Here is a 19,858-nt window from a genome sequence, read left to right as displayed (position 1 = left end):
AACTCAAAAAAGGAGAAAAAATTGGTTGAAGTATTTTTTTTTTCTTTGTAACATTCTCCTGAAATTTTGTGAATGCAAATACAATAGCCTTTGTATTAGTGCATGTGAACCAGACAGTGGAAGTAACTGGTCCAGTTTCATTATCCATGTAGAGGGAAGTGCAAAAAGTAAATGATCGGCACTGTAAGTAGATTTCTTAAAATTCTTAACACACATGATTATTTTATTTCAAATATGATCTTGCTGTCTGAAAAATGTGTCCCTCTAAAGCAATGCGCCAATTGCATGCAAACAAAATGGCTTTTCTATCCTGAAACAATAGGTGTCCGAAAATGTAACACATAAAGCAAAGCAAAAGATAAAGTTTTTGAACTTTTTTCAAGTGACTAATCAAGTGTTAGATGGGAAATCATTGAATAGCTGTTTTCCTGAGCATTTTACTTATATGGCTTATTTTCAATTTCTCAATAGTGTTGAAATCTAAAGAAAGCTGATTTTTCTTAGGTAAGACTTGATACATATTTATAATATAACTGCAATTCCCTTCTAAAGCAAAGGAATGAGACACTGAATAGCTTGTGCCTTATATTAAATTTAATCTGGAACATGTAGAAGAGCCTCCCACTCATATTAGAAACAAAACAGCAGTATCAGTGAAAAATATGATTGCTTAGTGTTGTCTGGTTAGGATCCAATTATGTATGTATTTATTTTAAATTTATATGATGAACACTAGAGATTTCTAGCAACTAAAATGAGGAGATATTTTGATGAGCACCGAATTGAAAAACTAAAGATGTGTATTACTCACCATGTATATTGGCGATTATAGAACAGGGAGTAAAAAATTATGGCCACCGCTATTTACACTGTACAGTGCAGATTGCATTAAGTGTTGTTTGAAATGTTGTCACCTACTAGGCAGATATACTGCTACTTTATCGGAGCTTTAAGTTTATTATTAGGGATGTCTAGCGATTAAAAACTTAATCGCTATTAATTGCGAGATTAATCACACGATTAAACAATAATAGAATACCATTTATTTAAATATTTTTGGATGTTTTCTACATTTTAAAATATATTGATTTCAAGTACAACAGAGAACACAAAGTATACAGTGCTCACTTTATATTTATTTTTTATTACAAATATTTGTGCTGTAAAAAACAAAAGAAATAGTATTTTTCAATTCACCTCATACAACTACTGTATGTGTTCACATGTTCACTTTCATCATCTGAGTCAGATACCCCAGCAGAAAGTTGATTTTTCTTTTTTGGTGGTTCGGCTTCTGTAGTTTCCTCATTGGAGTGTTGCTCTTTTAAGACTTTTGAAAGCATGCTCCACACCTCATCCCTCTCAGATTTTGGAAGGCACTTCAGATTCTTAAACCTTGGGTCGAGTACTGTAGCTATCTTTAGAAATCTCACATTGATACCTTCTTTGCGTTTTGTCAAATTTGCAGGGAAAGTGTTCTTAAAATGAAAAGTATGTGCTGGATCATCATCTGAGACTACTATATGAAATATATGGCAGAATGCGGGTAAAACAGAGCAGGAGACATACTATTCTCCCCCAAGGAGTTCAGTCAAAATTTAATTAACACATTATTCTTTTAACGAGCATCATCAGCATGAAGGAGCATACGAATGTTTAGCATATCTGGCAATGCCAGTTACAAAAGTGCCATGCGAACACCTGTTCTCACTTTCAGGAGACTTTGTAAATAAGAAGCGGGTAGCATTATCTCCTTTAAACATAAACAAACTTGTTTGTCTTAGCGATTTGGCTGAAAAAGAAATAGGTCTGAGTGGACTTGTAGGCTCTAAAGTTTTACATTGTTTTGTTTTGAGTGCAGTTATGTAACAAAGTCTACAATTGTAAGTTGCACTTCACAATAAAGAGATTTCATTACAGTACATGTATGAGGTGAATTGGAAAATACGATTTCTTTTCTTTCTTGTTTTTACAGTGCAAATATTTGTAATAAAAATAATATAAAGTGAACACTGTAGACTTTGTATTCTGTGTTGTAATTTAAATCGATATATTTGAAAATGTAGAAAAACATCCAAAATATTTAATAACTTTCAATTGGTATTCTATTGCAGGGATTGGCAACCTTTGGCCTGCAGACCGAGCAGCTGTGTGCTGCTCCAGCCCCTGCCCCGCCTCTTCCCCAGGGCCCCTGCCCCTTCTCCAAAGCCCCTGCCCTGCTCCGCCCCTGAGGTCTGCAGCAGGGCCGCTCCTGCATTTACCGGCAGTGGGAAGTACAGGGACGCGGCCCTAACTGCGCCGCCGGTGAGTGCTGGGGGGTGGTTCCCCTCTAGCCCCCAAGCCAGCCCCCCCCATTGAGGCCTGGAGCCAGCCCCACTACCCCTGTGGAGGCCTGTGCCCCCCCCCCCCCATGGGGGGGCTGCATAGGGCACCAGAATAGCTAAGGACAGCCCTGCAGCTATGTGGGGGACAGGGTGATGAGAGGGCTGGTAGTTACTGATTTTCTGGTGCTAGTCTTTTTTTGTTTCCTTCTTGCATTTCTACCACTGCGCTGGTATAGCAGGGGAGCTTCATGCGGGAACCTCTGCTGTTGGGATCCATGTCACTTCATAAAAAGTCATTACTAAGGATAGTAAGTTAAATATCCTGGGATAGGCACCTGCATTTGAGTAGTGGAGGTGGGCCAAGGAGGCCAGTTTGGTTTTGCAACCCTTTCAAATCTACAGTTGGTTTAGATCCATATTTCATCTTACCTGAACCATGAAAGTTTGTGGGAGGAGAGTGGCTAAACAGTTCCTGTTCAGACACATCTCTGACTTAATACAATATTGTGCTATTTGCTACGCATGTTTGGACAAGACTTTTCTGAAATATCCTCTTTTTTTCTTGTGCAGGAATGCAGCCCGTGGAAAACCATTTCTGCCTCAGACAGTCTTAAGACCCCACATACTGTTTAGTCTTGTGTTGTACTAAACAAACCTTACAAATGACCTTTTCCTGCTGGGAAAGAAGACATATCTTCCTGCTGGTAGAATTTTGCTTTTGAAAGTGATTTCTAAAGCCGTGTTATGTTTTACCAGTTTGTCAGCATTAACACTCAAGCCTAGTTTGCCAGCTTGTGTTTGGGCTAGGAGAACATGTTTCGCAGGCTTGGTTTCCATGGTCGTGTGTGTGTGGAAATGAGATGTGATTGAAGGGGGTGGGTGTTAGAGCTGTTAGAACATTTTGGAAAGGATGACTTCTGTCTGGTCTCCTGTTTTTATTCCCTGTTGTTGGGTTGTATTTATTCACTCTGACCTATTTTTGGATCAGGGGGTTTGTTATTGATTGGAACCATCAGTTGCAAAATCAGAGACACTAAAGTGTAAGCCAGGATTTAAAAAATAGGCTAGTTTGTTTAATTCCAACAGTGCATCTTAGTCAGTGGTGCTGGTGAACCATAGTGGATAAGTTGAGCATACAGTCATGAGACATTGCAGAAGGACAGAAGCTGATGAGACATTGAGTAAAATCTGATCCAGAAGTATAAATTAATGGGACACACTCAGGGGTGAAAGTAAGTTAGAGGGCTTACTGGTACGCCGGAGTCCTGAGCAGGGGGCGTGGCCTCAACCAGAAGAGGCGTGGCCTTAAATCCCCGGGCCCTTTAAATCTTGATTTAAAGGGCCAGGGCTCCAGCTGTGGTAGTAGCGGCTGGGAGCCTGAGGCCCTTTAAATCACCCCCGAGCTACCAGCTGCAGAGGCAGCTGGGAGCCCCGGGGCTTGGGGACGATTTAAAGGGCCCAGGGCTGCAGCTGCCGCAACCACAGCGGAGCCCCAGCCCTTTAAATCACTGAGGAGCCCTGGGGGCTCCCGGCTGCCACCGCTACCCCGGGGCTCTGGGCTCTGGCAGAGCTTTAAAGGGCCTGGGGCTCTGCTGTGGTAGCAGCTGCCGGAGCCCCGGGCCCTTTAAGTCCCTGCCTGAGCCCTGCTGCCCAAGCCCTGGGGTAGGGGTGGCCGGGCTCCATCAGGAATTTAAAGGGCCCCAGGGCTCCAGCCGTTGCTGCCGCCCCGGCCCTTTAAATGTCCGCCGGAGCCCCACCGCCACTACCCTGGGGCTCAGGCAGCAGGGCTCAGGCGGGGATTTAAAGGGCCCCGGGGCGGTAGCAATGGCTGGAGCTCTGGAGCCCTTTAAATCCCCGCCGCAGCCCTGCCGCCGCTACCCCAGGGCTTTAAATTGCCCTCTCGGAAAGCCGATCCTGGTACGGCGCACCGGGGCGTACTGGCTTACTTTCACCTCTGGACACACTGCAATGTGAATCAAATTCAACTGCATTTATAGACTGACCAAAATGGTAGTACAGACCAGGAGCACATAATAGACCAGGCTTTCTGGAATACTCTGAGTTGGTTAAATAAAATCCAGTGACAGGTAGGCAATTAGCTAATCGTTAAAGTCCTGGCATTAGTTTCAAATGATTTTTGTATACCAAACTGATTGATCCTGTGGGAAGCAAAAGAAGAAAAAAATTCTTTCCACTTGCTTAAGGGAATAAGGGCAGCTTGCAATCCATCTTTTAATCACAGATTCATAGAATCCTAGAAATGTAGGGCTGGGAGGGACCAGTTGAGAAGTCATCAACTCCAGCCCCCTGTGCTGTGGCAGGACCAAGTAAACCTAGATCATCCCTGACAGGTGTTTGTCCAACCTGTTTTTAAAAATCTCCAATGACTGGGATTCCACAACCTCCCTTGGAAGCCTATTCCAGAGTTTAACTGCTCTTCTGTTTTAAAAGTTTTTCCTAATATTAATCTGGATCTCCCTTGCTGCACATTAAGCCCATTACTTCTTGTCTTATCTTCAGTGGACATGGAGATCAACTGATTACAGTCCTCTTTATAACAGCCCTTAACATGTTTGGAGACTATTATCAGGACCATTCCTCCCTCAGTCTTCTTTTCTCAGAGTCAGGATTAATATACCCAGTTATTTTAACCTTCCCTCATAGGTCAGATTTTCTAAACCTTTGATCATTTGTGTTGTTCTCCTTTGCACTTCCTCCAATCTGTCCACATCTTTCCTAAAGTGTGATGCCCAGAAGAGGACACAATACTCCAGATGAGTCCTCACCAGAGCCAAGCAGAGTGGGACAACTACCTCCCATGTCTTACATATGACAAGCCTCCTAATATACTCCAGGATTTTAGCCTTTTTCGCAGCTACCTCACATTGTTGACTCTCATTCAATTTGTGATACATTATAACCCCCAGTTCCTTTTCAGCAGTACTACAACCTAGCCAGTTATTCTCCTCATATAGTCAGTTATTTTGTTGCATAATAATGTATGTTTTTTTATTTAGAGCACTCAATAGTGGGATATTGTTATAAGAAAATAAGAACTGTCTTTTGTTACAAATATCATAAAGTCATTGCTGCTGAGACAAAAACAATAGTTTCCTAAACTGTGTAGTAAGTCACTACAGTTGGGAATTGATAACTCAAACTTCACAAGACTCCTGGAATGAAAATCCTGGCCTCATTTAAATCAATGGGAGTATTGCCATTGATTTCAACAGGGCCAGGATTTTACTCCTGCTACTTAGCCTCTAACAGACTCTGGTAAAATCAGTAATTATCCTATAAAATTACCCTGTGCTAAATTGGCTAGTAATTTTCTAACCCGTAGGCAACTGTTACAATAGTGCTAAGAATGCACTGTTTATTTATTTATTTTTTGCAAAACAGCTTTCCAGCATTTTTATTGCATTGTTGCATTGTATCATTTGTTTTCAGTAGCACCCACAAGTGTGAATCAGAATATAGCTGAAACTGAACTATAGTTGTCAAGTAAAGTACATTTTGTGACACACAATGCTTGCTATTAATATCATGTTTGGTTACTTTTCTGCTAATTCACAAAATATGGTCATTCTTAACGGGTCTGCCGGCCATGAGTGTAAGTCAGTGAGGTTCTACACTTGTCATGGTAGCATCTGAGCACCTGTATTTAAATCTATATGCCACCAACACGAACAAAAAAATTAGAATGAAGAAGAGGTTTGTTTAAAATTGCATATTTTAATTAAACAATTTAAAAACAGTGAATGCCACCTTCATTTTATTTCCTTCAGCCTCAAAAATAATGAAGGGAACAGAAATGAGCAAACATTAAAATGTAGGAATGAACACAGAGCAAATATGAGGGTGTTTTACCTGGAACAGCAGAATGGTTTCCATCAGGCAAGACCAAGTAATCTGCCCATATTAGCAAGTATTACAGCCCCACTACTGTCATTACAAAACCCTGCCATTAAAACCCTCCTTTCCTCCTACTTTCTAACCACACTGTTCCTTCATATCCTTTCACAGGACTCCTCTTGTTTTTCACAGGAAGTTCAAGATTTCATCCTCTTATAAAGGACCAACACAATTCCATCCCAGCCTATATCACTCCTCTCTTCCTTCCCAGTCATTCCCTTTGCTCTTTCCACCTAAATATCTCTCCTTTGTATCTTTCCCCCTACTCTTGTCTCCAAGTTCACCTCTTCTTTTAAGCTGCCACTTACACTTGGAACTCCCTCCCTTTTTTATCCTAATGCTAGTCATTGGCTCTCTTCTTTTTCTAATCCCTCCTTAGTGTTCACTTCTCCAAGACCTATTAATGTTAACACCCAGCATTGTTCACGTGTGTAGAATAGGCCTGATTCTCAGAAGGTGTAAATTTAGTTAGGGCTCATCTACACTGGCAATGTTAACGTACTGCCTCGGCAGTGCTTTACTGTGGCTTGTGTAGTCACGGCAGAAAAAAACCAGCTCCACGAGGGGCGTAGCTACCAGTGCTGGGATTGCAGCTCCCAGCGCTGGCGCACTGTCTACATTAGCACTGAAACTTGCTGCGCTCAGGGGTGTGTTTTTACACACCTCTGAGCAAGACAGTTGCAGCACTGTAAAGTGCTAGTGTAGACAAGCCCTTAGTTCCACTGAAGTTATTGAAATTGGAAGAGGCTGAAGTCAATGGAGCTACACCAATGTACACCAGCTGATTATCTGGCTCACTGTTTTAAAAATTGGCACCACTTTAAGCATGGATCATCAGTTGCCTGTGTATGACTTAACACAAGATCCTTGAATAGGGACAGTCTTCTCAATAAACAGCAATAGCAACATGCCAACCTCGTATGGAAGTGAGAAATACAGTCCCAAAAGATATATTTAATCATATTAGTCAACTCCCAACTTGTCTCTTTTGCTTATTCAGGTATTAAGTCATGTTTTATAGGTTAAGGGGGCTGATCTTCTTCCCACTTGAAATCAATAGCACAATGCTTAGTCCTGCCATGAGTGCAGGGGACTGGACTAGATGACCTCTCGAGGTCCTTTCCAGTCATATGTTTCTATAATTCCCATCAACTGAAATGGGAGAAGGACTGGACTTCAATTGTATGTAATAAATTTTTTTTTGATTCTTCAAAATCCCTTCATTGATTCCATTGTGGGTCACCACATCCTTTGTGTAGGAGGAAGTACCAGGCTTTTGTTAGATCTATTCAACTTTGAGTGAAAATACTGTATTTTAAGTTAAATACTGCATTTATATGTTAACTAGTCAATATAGATTTTATACAGCTGTGCTTTTTCATGTCTCTCATAATTTCTGTAATACCCTCGTGGTTCTAAGTATGTATGTTATGACTATGTACAAATAATATAATGGGTTTATCAGCTTGAGTCTGGGTTATTTTTATTAAAATTATTCACAAGTGGTGAAGCCAACCGTGAGATATGCAAGGCATTTCAGCTGAGTGCCAATAAACCTACACTATACCTATTGTGTAATTCTGTATGCTATATATGATACTGAAAGATTATTTTAGGGTTTTTACAGAGTTTTAAAAATGTGTATGGGAACTATTTTTCATATCTTTGCATGTGTAAAACTAGGCTTCTTTTCTTACCAACTATCCAGGGTACAGAGGGAGCTACAAAAATGTTACCCAAAATAGCTTTTCTGTATTTTTTTTTTTTTTTAAAAATGTCACCGCTTCAAAGTCTGATATTTCAGGAGCTTCCAGGGCTAGGAGATATGTTCATCTTTCGGAAGTTAGGCAACTTCTCCTTCCAATAGTATGATGTGGTGGTTGGGGGAATCTGACTACAGACAGCTTATGAATTCTATTTGATATTGGGTACTCTATGTGTATCTGTGTCGGATTGCTGATTCCATTCTGAGCTTGGGGTTGGGTTTGTCTTCTCTTGTCCCTTTACCTCCATGTCGGACTGGAATTCCAAGGACGGGGGCACTAATCTAACAACAGACCTGTTAAATTCTGATGGTCCTTTATTCAGATAGAAGAACCCTAGTGAAAAGGCTAGCTCTGGCCCAGGGAAAATGTGGTGTATCAGGAGAGAGGTAGCCTGGCAATCAAATCACATGGCAGGGATCTGTGATCACCTGTTAAGGCTAATCAGGAGGTCTCCTGACAAAGAGGGTGAAGGTTACAAAAGAGAGAGGATCTCTCAGCAACCATTGGAGAGAAAATGAGAGAGAGAAGAGACCAGAGATTCCAAGTTCTGGATGAGAAGGCAGGAGGGCAGGGGGAAGAGGAAGGATCCTGGACTCCTTAGAGGACTCTGACCTATGCTAAAAGAACTCTCCAGAGTGGTAAAGAAACTGAGGGAGGGAAAATGCATAAAGATGTGTATATTATTTTGTCTAGATTTGTGTAGCTCTTGTGCTAAGTGAACAGTAAGTTGTCTTTAGAATCCTGTGCCAAGTCTGAATTTCAGTTGACATTCATGATCACATACTCCTGAAGTGGTAAACTGCAAACCAGGAGGCTCAGACCTCTAGTGAAATTTTAGGGAACATGCAAGAGCTGCTAGGCTTGGGGGAACAAGTTTCAGGGCCTACAAAATTGGCCAAGAGGGAACCCATTGCCAAGGCGAGTGTCAGACATGAGCTCTACACCTGGAGTGTGTACCTACAGACCTAAAGTCTGCCTAGCTCTCAGCAAGCTAAGGGCATGTGGCATTCAGTGTTTGGATCCCCTTGCAAAGAATCTGGTGTGAGCCCAGCAGAGGGAGATAAACCAGATCTGTGATATAAATATGAGTCTCCATCTTATCTTGTAGATTGTAAGTTCTTTGTAATTTATTATATATTTGTACAGCATGGAGAGCAGTGGGGCACAATGTGGTTGAGGTTGTTAGTGTCACAGCACCTATCTTGGAGGAAGACCCTGCACCCCATGTTCATCCTTGTAATATGATTGTGTTGTATCCAATGCAAAGTTTGTCATGTCTGGTGTCTTCAGAAGGCTCATGATGCACTGAGCATTGTTGTTATAGTAATGTTATAGGTCGTAATTTCATGTATATAGTTATGAGGCTGAAAATGTGTCCTCATGGCTTAAAACAAGCCCAGACAAAACTCTCCAGGAACAGAGGGGCAGTTCACACCGCATCAGGGCATGTATGAGACAAACGCAGCCCAGCCTCACAGGAACAAAGGACATTTGCCTAGGGAGCAACAAAGGATCTGTTGGATTCTAGAGTGAGTCACCTCCCCCCCTCCCCCCGTTGGTCAGTAAGGGACTATGATGAGGTAATGCTCACCTGACCCTGGGGGGGTGGGGTGGGGTGGGGGGGAGGCAAAGCCATGAGGGAAGAAAGAACACGATAAAAGAGAGAGACATTTTCCATGCTCTTCCTCTCTCTTCCGCCTACATCTACAGACACCACCACCACCAAGTGACTGAAGTGCTGATCAAAGGGGAGAGCCTGGCTGAAGGGCAACCAGACAGTCTGTGGTGAGAAGCATCTAAGTTTGTAAGGGCACTGAAAGTGTTAAGATCAGTTTAGAATGTGTTTTGCTTTTATTTCATTTGACCAAATCTGACTTCTTGTGCTTTGACTTATAATCACTTAAAATCTATCTTTTGTAGTTAATAAATTTGTTTGTTCTACTTGAAGCAGTGCGTTTGGTTTGAAGCATGTCAGAGACTTCCCTTAGGATAACAAGCCTGGTACATATCAATTTCTTTGTTAAACTGACAAACTCATAGAAGCTTGCAGCATCCAGCAGGCCCAACTGGACACTGCAAGACGGAGGTTCCTAGGGTTGTGTCTGGGACTGGAGATATTGGCTAGTGTCATTTGGTTGCACAATCCAAGCAGCTTACATGCTAGAGGCTGTGTGTGAACAGCCCAAAAGTGGGGGTTCTCACAGCAGAGCAGGGTAAGGCTGGCTCCCAGTGTCGAGGATTGGAGTGACCTGCAGATCACCGGTCCAGATAACACCAGGGGAATGTCACAGGTGTTATTGCAATATAAATGTTAAATAATAACTTCTATGTAGGTTGTGTAGGAAAATCATAAATTGTGCTATCGTTTATCACCCTGGCTTCACCTCTATCTATCTAGTATATAATATAATAATTTATAAAGAGGTCTATTTTTTTTTATTTTTTTTTATTCAGGGGAATCAATTATAGAAAACAATAGGAAATTTGAACTAAAAGAGATGATGTTGCTAGAGGACAGGACTTGGGAAGAGGTCTTGTTTCAAAATACTTGACACCTCATGAAAGGGCTCATTGGGAAGAGGCTCAGAAGTACCTAGTAATAACATCCTGCCCTCAACCAATGGGAGTTTGCCCTGATGAACGAATGTTTGAAACATGAAATCCTGCTGTAGAGTTTAGTGGCAAGAGTTTCTGTTGGACCAGACAGAACTGGAATTATCTGCCTCTTGTGTTGTTTCAGTTCACAAGGCTGCCAAATGTCATGAATTTTGTATCTCACTCATGCATTTAGTAATCCAGTCACACCTGCCTGAATCTCACACATCCCTGAGATCATAGAATATCAGGGTTGGAAGGGACCTCAGGAGGTCATCTAGTCCAACCCCCTGCTCAAAGCAGGACCAATCCCCAACTAAATCATCCCAGCCAGGGCTTTGTCAAGCCTGACCTTAAAAATATCTAAGGAAGGAGATTCCACCACCTCCCTAGGTAACACATTCCAGTGTTTCACCACCCTCCTAGTAAAAAAGTTTTTCCTAATATCTAACCTAAACCTTCCCCACTGCAACTTGAGACCATTACTCCTTGTTTTGTCATCAGCTACCACTGAGAACAGTCTAGATTCATCCTCTTTGGAACCCCCTTTCAGGTAGCTGAAAGCAGCTATCAAATCCACCCTCATTCTTCTCTTCCGCAGACTAAACAATCCCAGTTCCCTCAGCCTCTTCTCATAAGTCATGAGCTCCAGCCCCCTAATCATTTTTGTTGCCCTCCGCTGGACTCTCCAATTTTTCCACATCCTTCTTGTAGTGTGGGGCAAGATGATATACAGTTCTATCAGCAGCCACTAAGGGCTGCTATTGCATATGACACCTGAGTCCCTAGCCTATGGGCAGGTGGGGACTGAGCGGAGGGCGGGGGGGCTGTGGAGGGGCATCTGAAGGAAGGGGCAGAATGGCCATCTCAGAAGGTGGGACAGGAGCTGAAAAGGGATGGAGGAAGAATGGATTAGGCTGATGGAAGAAGGGGAAAATGGGGGAGGCTGCCTCAGACCCTCAGGCTCTCACTGCCTCTCTCCCCACTTCCCGACCCACAGATGACAAGTAAAACATGCTGGAAGATCAGTTATATGTAGGGTGTGGTTTCTATCTCCTGTTTATAATAGTTGTTATTCCAAACATCATATACTGAGCATCACCTAACTATAATTTAACTCATTGTAAAGAACGTTTTTTAGAAAATACAGGGAAAAAACGAGCTGTACAATTGAAAGGCTTGTTCCAAATGTGATATCCCACATGAAAGAAGTTCTCTTGTTTAAAACCACTTGCATTTTCCTTACACGTTATTGATGTGATTGGGTAGTCCCCAGATCAAAGGAACACTGGTAAGTGCATAGTCAAGGTGGAAATATGCAGAGTTGGGGAGCAGATAAGAGAGCCGTTTAAATAATTGCTCAAGAATTTACTGGGCAATATGATGACGTGATACCAAAGGGTAGTATGATATGATTGATGGGGAAGCTGTATAAGGCCAAGCTTAGTAACTAAGTATATGGGAAGCAATAATGAAACTTGTGCTGATGTTACCAAATGAAGTAATTATTTGCTAGGGACCTTTGGTTTTCCATACTTGCCTTCTTACCAGAAACCAAATTTCACCATATATTGTGTGCATTATTTCTACTATAATAAGGTTAGGAAAGAGATCCTGTGCTTCGTTAATAGTATACTGTCATCACAAAACTAATTTAAAGAGACACTCTCAACTTAAAACTACTCATCTCTGTCTGAAAATGTATAATCAGTGATTGTTTTAACTAACACCTAAGATTACTATAAATGAAAGAGATTACAAGGGAAAAAAAAACCCTGTTTGTTTACTTTGTGCAATTGACAATGCTTTGTATATAGACAGTTTCCCCTTATATTTGTTTGGATCTTTCATACAGAAACAATGGAGAGAAAAACAGTTTTAGAAAAAAGGAAATGTAAATATAAAATCTAAAATATGAGCAGGGAGGTTTAAGAGCAAGTGTGGAGCTAGACAGTAGATAGTGAAATCCTGGCCCCATAGAAGTCAATGCCAAAACTCCCATCCTAAGAGCTTCTAAGCACATTTGACATACAGGTTGAAGCAGCAATATTTGGATTTTGAAGACTCAATGATTTTTGCAGTGTTCTAATCTAAGAGATTTTGGTTTTGTCCATTTTAAAGAGAGGGACATTATCTCAAATTCACAGCCAGATTTGGATTCTGAATATCCCCATAGTCTGAGGGTATTAGGCCCAACCAAAATTGTAGATCCAATCATTAGTCTGTTACAGTCTTGGCAGCTATTGTAATTAAATCCAAAAGAGGGAGTAGGGAAATGGTAGTGTGAGAGGAAAGGTCTGAGCCAAGATTTATTAAGGGTGGGTAAACCAGATTTTATTCAACTCTCTATATTTGAGTCCTTGGAAATGTTGTTCATCTCTTTGCTGAGCTGTTGCACTTAGGGGAAATTTTTGTAGGAGCAGAGTGAAGTTCTCTTATACAACTATTAGAATCATACTGTATATGATGAGACATGATACAGTCCTATGGCAGGTGACCACAGAGTATGAAATTTAAATAAATTTGTGGTGCATGAAAAAGACATTTGAAGCCTCTCAAAAACCACTTTTCAGACATCCTGGAAAAATGTGTTCAGGGAGCTGTCCTTTTACAATCAAGGTCCTGTAGTGGCCTGATACCTATGCACACACGAGGAGTCTGGTGTTGCTAAGGTCATAAGCAAGCTTGCAGTCATGGAGGGGTGAGCATTTATACGATTACAGTTTACTCAAAAGTGGATGAACAGTTTTCATAGCAGAAGGGAAAATATGCATTCAGAGTTTCTCCAAGCCTAAATGGGCCGGATTCATTCCTGGTGTCATTTTGCTGATCTCAGTGAAGTTACACCAGATATGATACAGATGCCCAAATTCACAGACTATAACAGTGATTTGAAGCAGTTAACTGTTGAAGCCATTTCATTTTGGATAAATACTTAGTCACTGGACCAGAAAGAGAGTGAGTGAGTGACTGAACAGTCTGGTGATTAGGGCATTCTCCCAGGAGGGTGGAGACCTAGGGTCCAATCTCCCTACCCCAATGACTCTTCAGTTATTTATCCATAGTGGAACTCGGGTGGCCACTCACATTCCCAGAGTACCAGGAATGGCGTGGGGCTGCCCCACTGGCATGACCTCAGAGGCTTGGTGCATGCAAGGTTATGCCACATGTGGAGTTCACCATTTTGAAGCGCACACACCCTTGTTGGTGTGATGTGTGCAAGGTCACACTGCATGGGGTGTGCCATTTTGAACAGTGTGCTGTCCCACCCTTGCTGGCACAACCTTGCTTGCACAGTGTATGTGATGTCATGCTGGTGGGGGCAGAGCAATGCTCTCTGCAAAATGGTGTCCCTCATCCAATACTGGACAAAAACACATCTGGTTTTGTCTCAGTACCTGACTGGGGACAAACCACCCAGAAAGAAGACTGTTTGGTTCAAAACCAGATGAGTGGCCTCCCTCAGTGGAACAGCTTCAACTGGAGTAACAGAGGGAGCCCCACATCAGAATATCCCATAGTTCAATGGTTAGAGCACTCTCCTGAGAGGTGGGAGACTTCAGTGCAAATCCTTTGTCCCCATCAGGCAGAGGGGGGGAATTGAACCTGGGCATCCCACACCCTGAGTAAACGCTCCAATCACTGAGCTAAAAGTCCTAATGGAAGCAGCCCCACTGCTTCCTCCTTTGCTTGGATTTTGATTGGGGCCAGCCTGGTAGGTGTGCTCAGAGTACGCTTACTGGATTGAGCCCTGCTGGAAAGATGGGTGTTCCTCTGCCTATCATCCCATCTTCCCCTGGTTTGTGGCTCACAGTGGGGCAATAGATAGGCTGGAAATAGGCCCCAACTTCCTAGAGTGAGGCAGCACTGCGCATACCCAGAAGCCGAAATATACGCGCCTAGGAGACTTTTACAGTGAAAATTTAGTTGTAAAGTGAGTTTAGGAGCCTATAGGGCTAGGAGGCAGCTGAGCAGGGGGTTAGTAGATCACAGTGGCACCTAAATTTGGGAGTTAGGTGCTTAAGTACCTTTGTGGATCAGGACCTACACTACTTATTAACCGCTAGCTGTGAACTGAGGCACATCATCAGGGTAGTGTGGGGATGACTATGTTGTTGTTGCTTGTGCTGTACCTTTTCTTTGAATAGAGTTCAGTCCTTAGTGCTGACACATGCCTGAAAATTCACTTAAGAGGACATTTGGTGAACCTCTTTTTCTCTCTCTCTACACACACACACACACACACACACACACACACCTTTCTTGATGATGCTTTCAGATAAACAGCCCTGGCAAAGCCTAAATTTCATTTTATCTCTACAGGTAGGCTGAGGGAAAAAAATCAGTGCTGTCTGCCTGCAGCCCAAACAGCTCACTTTGCTGCCAAGTGCCTTCTCAAAAAGGGGAAGAATACAAATTAATTTCATACCTGTTCAGTAATAGGCATTGTTCTAACCATATCTCCAATGATAAGCGGCAGGAACAGCTTGTTTTCTCATTGCTAAGCAACGGCTCAAACAGCGTGCAGAATCTCAGCCAGCCCTCATGGGCTGATAGGGATCAGTGTCTGAAGTTCTTGTTTGCATTCTAAAGTCAACAATTATTGTAGTTCTCTATTAGCCTTCTTTTAAGATGGGTTGTGGCTGGACAAGATCCAACCACGATCCTGCCTTAATGGCCATAAAACACTCTCTAGAGTTTTAATTCACTCATTTCTTTCTGATATAATGGGAAACTGAAATAGGTGGTGATGAGGACAAAATAAGGAAATGTGAAATGTTTTTTTAGAAAGTAAAACCCCACAGTATATATGGTGCCTAGTCATGCATGGGGTAGTCTGCTTTAGGTATACAATGTACTATAAATCATCAGATGGCTTTTGTGTCTGCAAATGCAAAGACATCCACCCCTTGCAAAAAACTAGTAAATTAGGAAAGCAGGAATCCACGTGAGACAAGCTACAGAAGCTCCTGTTCACTTGGCTTTTCCACCAACCCTGAGTTTAACACTGTAATAGCCTTTGTACACATCTCTAAATAGCAGAACAGACCATTTTGGGCTGGATCCTGTCGAGCTGGGGTAAGAGTGGCTGCATGCATGAGTACAAAGGAAAAGGCTGAGCAGGGCAAGGCACACAGTAGGACGTGATCCTGCATTAATGAGCATTGCTGTGCTACTGTCAGATTACTCCGGCCTGCTGTCAGGAGTGAGGCCTAGGAGGACAACACACCTCATGAGCATGATGAGGATTATACTTGGCTCATGTTGCCTCAGTCACACCCATTCTCTGCCCTTGTGAGTAAGGATGCAGAAGCACAGGAGCCTTGAGACTTACTACTGTTTGTTGTGGAAGTCCTTACTGACTTACAGAAAAGCAGTTAAGCACACGCGTAAGCCCATTGACTTCAGGAGGACTGCTTACAATACCTTTGAATACCCTGCTGTGCAAAGACTTGCCAAATCAAGGCCTTTATATTACAAACTGTCAGGAATAAGTTTTCAGAAAGGTGTGTGAAAACTGCCTGAGTCAGGACACTAACACATCACACAATGATTTCAAAATACAGGGGTGAGAAGTTGGAACCATCCCTGGATACTGCTTACTCCAGTGTTGTCACCTCAGAACATATGAGAAACTGCCAACAATGGAATACAAGGCAGACTTGCAGTGATGCATCATGTTATGTAACTTCCGCTTTATCATCCTGTCTGAAATTTCAAGTCTGCTCAGCAAATAAAGCCAGAAAATATCTGTTTTCAAAACTGGCTGTAAATGTTCTTTTATGTGAATGACTCAAATATAACCTCAAACTCTGGACATTTTCAGTACAGGCTTTTGAACAGTATCCGTCGTTTCACTTGTCATTACTGGCAAGAACTCCCTCTTGTGGAATGATGTCTTCTCCCCCTCCCCCCACCATGTAGTACAAGATTTCATAATAAAACTGATGCTGATAAAGGTTTTATCTACATGAGGATAGTTAATAATAAACCACAATAAAACCCCACTGAAATAATCTTAAACTCGTTAAATGCAAGGGAACGTAGACATGAAACTCATTCCTAATTTAATAATTCCTACCATTGTCCCCAGACATTGCAGAACACGGAGACAAACTCTGTTGAGCTGCATTTCAGTTAGAAAGGGACACACAGTTTAAGGATAATGTAATAAATTGTATTATATGTAAACAAGAAATATTGCTGAGACCCAAAGTTTGGGAGTGTAGGGATCTGGGATTTTGGCTGAGTTCTTTCTAGAGATATGGTTCATATCCCCATTTCCCCAAATGTGGGGGATATTTGGATGCAGGGTTTTGGGTTAGACAGATCTCTAACAGAGCCAGTTCACAGCAGTCTGTTATAGAAGAAGGGACCTCAATCAACCTCTCTTTCCTTAGGCCAAGGACAAAGGGCCAGATTCATAAAGATATTTAGGTGGCTAGCTGCCTTTTTTAACTTAATTCCCACAGTTAGGTGCCACTGCCATTTGCAAAACCACTTTCAGCTGCTGCCTAAGTTTCTGCTGGGGGGAATGCAAAAAGCCTTTCATGTTTTGATTCAGCCCTACTGTTAACTAGTGCAAGCCAAAGCCCCTGCAGCCTGGAAGGAGGATTTTCAAGCTACATGTTCCCCCACCAATCTCCCAGCAGGTTTGAATCCCCACTCTGCCTGATTTGGAGCAAGCATTTTGAATCCTCCAGGTCTCCTACATCACAGGTGATTGGCCTAACTACCAGGCCATTGAGTATTCTGGGGCTGTTGGAGCTGTTCTTCTGTTGGAATGGTTGCACTTGGTATAAATAGTTAAATATTCACTAGAGCAGAGATGTGAACCTGAGTCTCAAACCTTCCAGGTGCGTGCCCTAGCCCTTGGGTTATGGGGTCAATCTCTTTTTTCCTCTGGTCCAATGAATATTTAATTATTTATGCAAAATGGAATAATTCCCACAGGATGAAGGACACTCAGATCTCCCACATCCAAGGGGAGTGGCCTAACCTCATTATAGCCAAGAGCCCAGTGTGTCTTCCTTTTGCTGATGTTTCATGAGAAAGGGCTGACCTGGCTTAGGAAACTAGCTCCTGAAGATGGTTCATAGCTGAGAATCCTGAGTGGAGGGAGTCACTTGCCTCCTGCCTGCTAGTTAGGGCTCTGATCAATGAGTGTTAGGTACCTAAATACCTTCAAGGGGCAGGGCCTAAGCTTGCCCCTTTCCTGTGCATTTCACTCCAGCTCAGGTTGCTGGCTTCTGAAAATCCCTTTTTTAAGGTGCTCAACTCTCCTTATACCTGGGGAACATGGGTGTCTAACCTGGGTTTAAGAATTCCTGTAGACAGCAGGTTTCAGAGTGGTAGCCGTGTTAGTCTGTATCAGCAAAAACAACGAGGAGTCCTTGTAGCACCTTAGAGACTAACAAATTTATTTGGGCATAAGCTTTTGAAGTGGGTTCTAGCCCACAAAAGCTAATGCCCAAATACCTTTGTTAATCTCTAAGGTGCCACAAGGACTCCTAGACAGCAGGGCACCTTGGGGTTAGGTGTAGCCTTGCCTCGTTTTCTTTTTCCTCACATGGGGTTAGTGTTTATCAAACACTGCTCATTCAGGTAAGTCACATTAGCTAAAGAAGAGGGATTCATTACAGCATATTTAAACCACCACACTGGCAACCTCAGCATAGAGGTTGAGGCTTGACTAGCATACAGAGTGGTGTACCCTCTTGCCCTCTGCCAGCTTTGCACTGAGGTAGGTTGGAGGGGCAATGGGGGCAAAGCTTGCACTGTTTCTCTTAGTCTATTCACTGGCTCTGTGGATTTCCTGGCTTGCAGTTTTAAATCAAACTTTTAATGCTATTAGATTTTTTTAAAAAATTGATGATAATTCTAAAGGAAAAAGAAAACCATACAGTGTACCCCCAAACAGATTGGTGTGCTTGCATCTGGGCCGGTTTATTGAGCTGGGCAGAGAGCTTTATCTCCTTTTTGCTTTGAGAAAATTGCTCCACTGGCTGTAGTTGTTTTGAACTTTTAATGTGTATGACACTGTGTGATTGAAACGTGACCATTTATATCATTAATATTGCCACTATTATACAATTGCAACAAATCTTGTACAAAATACATCCTGTAAGGTATCAATGGAAAAGTTAAGATCTATCATAGAATATCAGGGTTGTAACCCCCTGCTCAAAGCAGGACCAATCCCCATTTTTTGGCCCAGATCCCTAAATGGCCCCCTCAAGGATTGAGCTCATAACCCTGGGTTTAGCAGGCTAATGCTCAAACCACTGAGGTATCACTTCCATATGACTATCCTGTTTGTATGAATGTATTATCCTTTTTTCTAAAGTTATGACTATTGACTATGTACCAGTATTTCAAATGTGTGTTTTCTCCAGGGGTAGTTTACATCCAGTCTGGCCAGCACATTGTGAATGAACTATTAGAGTCAATGGCCCATTAATGAACACTTAAATCTTACAATGAACCATAGAAGAAGCTTGTCCCCGCCCAGTGAGCCTTCCTGTGGATGCTTTAGACATAGTATGGGTAATTGCCATTCCTCTGAGTCATCAAAGCATTCAAGTCATCAAGGGCATGTGACTAGCTCATGTGACCATGGACTCCATCTTGTGCCTGTAATTTTCCACAAGCTCAGACTGAGAGCAGTCCCTCCACATGGGAGAAGGTATAAAAAAAACCCTGGCTGGAAGCATCTCCGTTTGGCTTCTTTCCTGCTCTGATCCCTGGACTATGGATTTATACGAAAAGGAGCATTCTTCCAATCAATGGACTGAGGACTTTCCAAGCTTTTGGAAGTTACAAGAGATTTTACAAGCCAGCAGTTTATTCCATCGCTGCTATAAACCTGATCCAAGAACATTGCAATGAGTGATTGTATTTGTTTTCCTTGACCATTTTAACTCTCTCCTCTTTCTTTCTTTCCTCTTATAAATAAACCTTTAGGTATTAGATACTAAAGGACTGGCAACAGTGTGATTATTGGGTAAGATCTGAGTTATATATTGACCTGGATGTGTGGCTGATCTCTTGGGATTAGAAAAACCCTTTGTTTGATGAAACTGGTTTTAAGTAACTACTCATCATAAAGTCTAGTGTCTGGGTGATGAAACAAGGGCTGGGATACCTAAGGAGACTTCATTTCTTTCTTCTGGTTAACCAGTGTGGTAAGATAGAAGTTTACTTTTGTTACTGGCTTGGTATATTTTATGGAAGAATAACCACCAGTTTGGGGTTCCA

The sequence above is a fragment of the Caretta caretta genome, chromosome 6 (assembly GCF_965140235.1).
Source record: "Caretta caretta isolate rCarCar2 chromosome 6, rCarCar1.hap1, whole genome shotgun sequence".
NCBI lineage: Eukaryota > Metazoa > Chordata > Testudines > Cheloniidae > Caretta > Caretta caretta.
Note: the sequence above shows the minus strand (reverse complement) of the source record.